The sequence below is a fragment of the Saimiri boliviensis genome, chromosome 14, assembly GCF_048565385.1.
Source record: "Saimiri boliviensis isolate mSaiBol1 chromosome 14, mSaiBol1.pri, whole genome shotgun sequence".
Taxonomy (NCBI): Eukaryota; Metazoa; Chordata; class Mammalia; order Primates; family Cebidae; genus Saimiri; species Saimiri boliviensis.
Window position 1 is genome coordinate 37,465,050 of NC_133462.1, and position 6,215 is coordinate 37,471,264.

Consider the following 6,215-nt stretch of genomic DNA (forward strand, 5'->3'; position numbering starts at 1 on the left):
GAACCCAGGAGGCAGAGATTGCGGTGAGCCGAGATCGCGCCATTGCACTCCAGCCTGGGTAACAAGAGCGAAACTCCATCTCAAAAAAAAAAAAAAAGAGATACTGTGATTTCATGGCCATGGAGGGAGACCCATAACCCTTCACCTGGAGAGGTGGGAACTCCTGTAACTATCGGGCAGTGCAGAGAGGTGGTGGGAACCACTAGTGTTGTCTTTGATGCCACTGTTTGGCACAGCAGTCATACATGCCTGACTCAATTAACTGCTATGATTGGCAGTATGACCCATTTCTGGATTTTCATTTTGCCCATGTGCTATAAAAACAGAGGAACTCCTGTGAACATAGATGGTCATGATATTCTGCTGTGCTTGATACCATCACTGGCACTTCCTGAATGTGGCCCTGGGATACACACACATACAAGCTGCATAACCAGATTGCAGTCTGAGTGGTACAAATTTAAATATTTCTGTTATATCATGTACAGCCATTAAGGCTTTTGTTGCTTGGTGACTCATTCTGTGGTTCTTAATCCAACCAGTGTAATGGTAATCCAAAGCTTTAGGTAAGTTTGCCAGTCCTGAATCGGCTGGGTGTCATGGCTTATGCCTGTAATCCCAGCACTTTGGGAGGCCAAGTTGGGCAGATCACTTGGGCTCAGGAGTTCAAGATCAGCCTGGGCAAACATGGTGAAACCCCATCTCTACAAAAAATACAAAGATTAAGTTGGTGTGATGGCACGTGCCTGTAATCCTACCTTCTCAGGAGGCTGAGGTAGGAGTCTCACTGAGCCCATGGAGGTCAAGGCTGCAGTGAGCTGTGATCGAGCCATTAGACTCCAACCTGGATGACAGAGTGAGGCCTTGTCTAAAAAAAAAGAAAGAAAAACTGAATCGAGGAGGTCTGTGCATTTTCATGTTATATGTTTATTATGGAGAGGAACAGGTTTTAAGAGTGGTTCTCCTGCGGTATGAGTGTTATTATTTAGCCCATCTTTGTTGCCTTTAACTGTTGCCAGTGACACAAAAGATACAGATTAGTCTTAATTGCCTTGTGTGACTTCTGTCACCTCACAGACTGTCCTTAGATGCCATCCTGATTGTCTCAAATAAGACCTATAGGTTCTCCCTAAACTTTTTCAGTTGTCTGAGGATGAGCACTTGCGGGTCATGGGTGAGGTCAATACTGCAGGTTGGCCTCATCCTGGTGCTTGGACCAGTAGTGATGTATCACTAAGAAATGATACCCTAGCCTAGACATTGCCTAGCTTCAGAAGCTGATTCTGATTATCAGTATATAGTTACTTGAGCTGGGCATGGTGGCTCACTTCTGTAATCTCAGCACTTTGGGAGGCCAAAGTGGGTGGACGATGAGGTCAGGAATTTGAGACCAGCTGACCAACATGGTGAAACCCCGTCTCTACTAAAAATACAAAAATTAGCTGGACATGGTGGCGAGCACCTATAATCCCACCTACTCAGGAGGCTAAGGCAGGAGAATTGCTTGAACCCGGGAGCGGAGGTCGCGGTGAGCTGAGATTATGCCACTGCATTCCAGCCTGGGCGACAGAGTGAGACTCTGCCTCAAAAATAAAGTCACTTGATCTTTGTATGCTATATTTTACTAGACGTTTTGTTCAACATTCTTTAACACTCCAGTTTTTTTTTTGTTTTTTGTTTTTTTTGAGATGGAGCTTTGCTCTGTTGCCAAGCTGGAGTGCATGGATGGAGTGCAGTGGCACCATCTCAACTCACTGCAACCTCTGCCTCCCGGGTTCAAGCAATTCTTCTGGCTCAGCCTCCCAAGTAGCTGGGACTACAGGCACCTGCTACCACTCCTGGCTAAGTTTTTTGTATTTTTAGTAGAGACGGGGTTTCACCATGTTGGTCAGGCTGGTCTCAAACTCCTGACCTGGTGATCCAGCTTCCTTGGCCTCCCAAAGTGCTGGGATTACAGCCGTGAGCCATGGCGCCCGGCCAAGATTCTAGTTTTTATGTATTGTTTGGGTTTTTCCACATAGGCATACACATTATGTGTAACTGACAGTTTGATTTTTCCACTTCTTTTTGGTGATTTATGTCTCTTGTAGACAGAAAAGACTAGAACAATAACTAGAAGTTGGCTGGGTGCGGTTGCTCACGGCTGTAATCCCAGCACTTTGGGAGGCCAAGGCGGGCAGATCACGAGTTCAGGAGTTTGAGACTAGCCTAGCCACCATGGTGAAACCCTGTTTCTATTAAATATACAAAAATTAGCTGGGCGTGGTGGCACATGCCTGTAATCCTAGCTACTGAGCAGGCTGAGGCAGGAGAACTGCTGGAACCTGGGAGGCAGAGGTTGCAGTGAGCCTAGGTTGCGCCATTGCATTCCAGCCTAGGGGATGGAGCGAGAGTCTGTCTCAGAAAAACAAAAACAAAAACTACGAGTAGTAAAAGCGGCATACTTTTCTTTCTAATCCTAATGGCAGATGTTTTCCATCTTTAGTAATCATTGTATTGGTTGCTGTAGCATTTTAAAAAGTCTGTTTTTTCTAACTTTGATTGTTTAGGGAGTCTTTCCCATGAATAGCATAATAATTTATTGAATACTTTTCCCTTGATTCCTCTTTGTGATCTTGTTTACTCAGAACATTCAAGTACATAGGACTGACTGTACCTGCCCTTGATAAATATCTGCCCTCGATAAATCCCTAATATTTAAAAGTATAAGTAATAAAAGGAGTTTTTAAAAAATGCAGAAAGTTGGCCAGGCGCGATGGCTCAAGCCTGTAATCCCAGCACTTTGGGAGGCCGAGGCGGGTGGATCATGAGGTCAAGAGATCGAGACCATCCTGGTCAACATGGTGAAACCCCGTCTCTACTAAAAATATAAAAAAATTAGCTGGGCAAGGTGGCACATGCCTGTAATCCCAGCTACTCAGGAGGCTGAGGCAGGAGAATTGCCTGAACCCAGGAGGCGGAGGTTGCAGTGAGCCGAGATCATGCCATTGCACTCCAGCCTGGGTAACAAGAGCGAAACTCCGTCTCAAAAAAAAAAAAAAAATTTACATTGGCATGTAATATTCTTTTCTTAGTCTATCATTGCCTGTTTTTCTGTATGAAGATTGGAATATTTTCTCTTTTCCTTAACTCGTACAGTACTTTCTTATTACAAGTACTGTTTTTTTTTTTTTTGAGACGGAGTTTCGCTCTTGTTACCCAGGCTGGAGTGCAATGGCGCGATCTCGGCTCACCGCAACCTCCGCCTCCTGGGTTCAGGCAATTCTCCTGCCTCAGCCTCCTGAGTAGCTGGGATTACAGGCACGCCCCACCATGCCCAGCTAATTTTTTGTATTTTTAGTAGAGACGGGGTTTCACCATGTTGACCAGGATGGTCTCGATCTCTCGACCTCGTGATCCACCCACCTCAGCCTCCCAAAGTGCTGGGATTACAAGCTTGAGCCACCGCACCCGGCCACAAGTATTGTTTTACCAGTCATAATTCACTGGCAGAATCAGCTGAATCTGGATTACTTGTTGCCATTGTTATGGGACATTATTTTTATGTTTTGGAATAAATTCAAAGCATGGACTTTGAATAGTTGAATTCAATTATTTTTATATTTTGTAGGCACTAGTAAGGTTTCCAGTTTCATCTTTTTAAAATATTTGTTTCCTTTCCTAATTTCTTAAGTCTGTTTTGTCAAGAATTGTTTTTATAGGCTTTTTTGTACTTTAAAATTTATACTCAATGTTTATAATATTTTCTGATATTTTAAGTGTGGCTTTTGCTGTTACATACCTTTTGCATACCCCTTTTCATTCCTGGTACTTCTTTGTGTCTTTTTTCCTTTATGAAAAACATTAATATTGCTAGAATTTACTTAATTTTGTTAATTTCTGTAAAAAAAAATGGGTTTGATTATTGTAGTATATTTTTGGTTTGTGTTCTGTAGTAAAGTTGTACTGCCATAGCAAATTGTCATAGGATGGTTTAAGCAACAGAAATTAATTTTCTGTGTTACGGAGGTTGTAAAAGTTTTCAGGGTGCCAGCATAGTTGGTTTTTGGTGAGGGCATCTTCTTGGCTTGTAGAGTACTGCCTTCTCATTGTCTCTCATTATGCTGCCCCTCTCTGGCTGACAGATACATCAAGCTCTCTTGTGTCTCTTCTTTATAAGGCACTAATACTATCATGAGAGCCTCATCCTCATGATTTCATCCAACCCTGACTACCTCCAGAATCCCCCATATGCAAATATAAACACCTTAGGAGTTGGGGCACCAAGGTATGAACATTGTAGGGGGAGGAGGGTATACATAGTTTAGTCCATAGTGTTCTATTTTGTTAGTTTTTGTTTTTAATTTTTGCTTTCAGCATAGTACATTATTTTTTCTGACTTTTAGGTTCAGGGCATACATGTGCATATTTGTAACATGGGTAAATTGTGTGTTGCTGAGATTTGGGTATATTGTGTGTTGCTGAGGTTTGGCGTGAGCTGAGATCACGCCACCGCACTCCAGCCTGGCAACAGAATGAGACTCCCATCTCAAAAAAGAAAAACGTAAATGGGTTTTCCCATTCAAAGATTTCTTTTAGGGTGATGAAAATGTTCTAAAATTATGTTTGAACAACACTGGGAATGTACTAAAAAATATTGAACTATATAGCTTTGAGTGAACTGTGTTATATGTGAATTATATCTCAATAAAGGTGGTCTAAAAACCAAAAGGGAAAATCATGATAAAAATTACATCATTGGGAGCATAAAACTTTAATGTCTGTTAAGCATTTAGGGTAGTAAGATACAAAAAAACAGTTACCACCAGGTGTGGTGGCTCATACCTGTAATCCCAGCACTTTGAGAGACCAAGCTGGGTGGATCACCCGAGGTCAGGAGTTTGAGACCAGCCTGGCCAACATAGCGAAACCCCATCTCAACTAAAAAACAACACAAAAATTATCCGGGTATGGTGGTGCATGCCTGTAATCCCAGCTACTCGGGAGGCTGAGACAGGAGAATTGGTTCAACCCAAAAGGAGGAGGTTGCAGTAAGCAAAGTTTGTGCCACTGTATTCCGGCCTGGGTGACAGAGGAAGATTCTGTCTCAAAAACACAAAAACAGCTATTTTTTTTCATGGAATATTAAAAGTTGATATAAAACCACTGGAATGAAAAGATTATGATCTTGATATTGGCTTAAGTAAACATATTACTGACATAGAGTTTAGAATCAGATACAGGTATACATAGGAATTTATAGTTTAATAAACATGGAATTTCAAATCAGTAAGTCAAGGACAGTTTATCAATATGTGGTACTACAATAATCGGCCATCTTTCCAGAGGAAAAAAATACTGCATCCACTATTCCACGCTACATGCTGAAACACATTCCATGAGCATGAAAGGTTTCAATGTTTTTAAAGTAATACGCTGCAGAAGAAAATTAGGAAATCTCTACGTAACATGGAGTTTATGGAGACTTCTTAATGCAAGACTGGAAACTTAAAAAAGAAACTCCTTCTTTAGATGAAAAATTTATTAACTCCACAAAGGCCACCCACTACAAACCATAGCAAAAATGATTTCTGGAGAAACCAGAATCACTCCTGCATAAGTGAATGCCTGATATTAGAGCTATTTTACGATGCAGTATGGGAGGCCTTGGAACTCGCGGTAAGAGCTCAGAAAACAATACATTATTCAAAGAAAAAAAACATTTACAAAAAGTATCAGTGGTTGAAAACACAAAGGAATCAACTATTTGACTTTAGAATGGCGTCCAGATCAATGAAGTAAGGGGAAATATACCTAAAGTTGAATTGGGCCCGGCGCTGTGATGTACGCCTGTAATCTCAGCTTTTGGGGAGGCTTAGGCGGGAGGACTGCTCGAGCTCAGGAGTTGAGACTGCAGTGAGCCGTAATCGCCAGCCTGGATGACACAGTGAGTCCCTGTCTCAACAAAAAAAGACTACATCGAATGAATGGAGGAGATAGACCAGATCATGGACTTACAGATTTGTCAACAGAAGAATCATTTAAAGGGTGCTAGAAACGTCGGAGGAGGCGAGAAGAAAAGCTTTTGTGAACATTATGAGCATCCCGTGGAGGAGCCCCATCTTTAACCTTGCAGCACCACCGACCCTAGGTATGGGCCCCGTCCGCAGGCTTGGTTCTAACCTCAACCTTGTGCTGTGGGACCATTTTGGCCTCTATTCCCCAAGCTGAGCCGA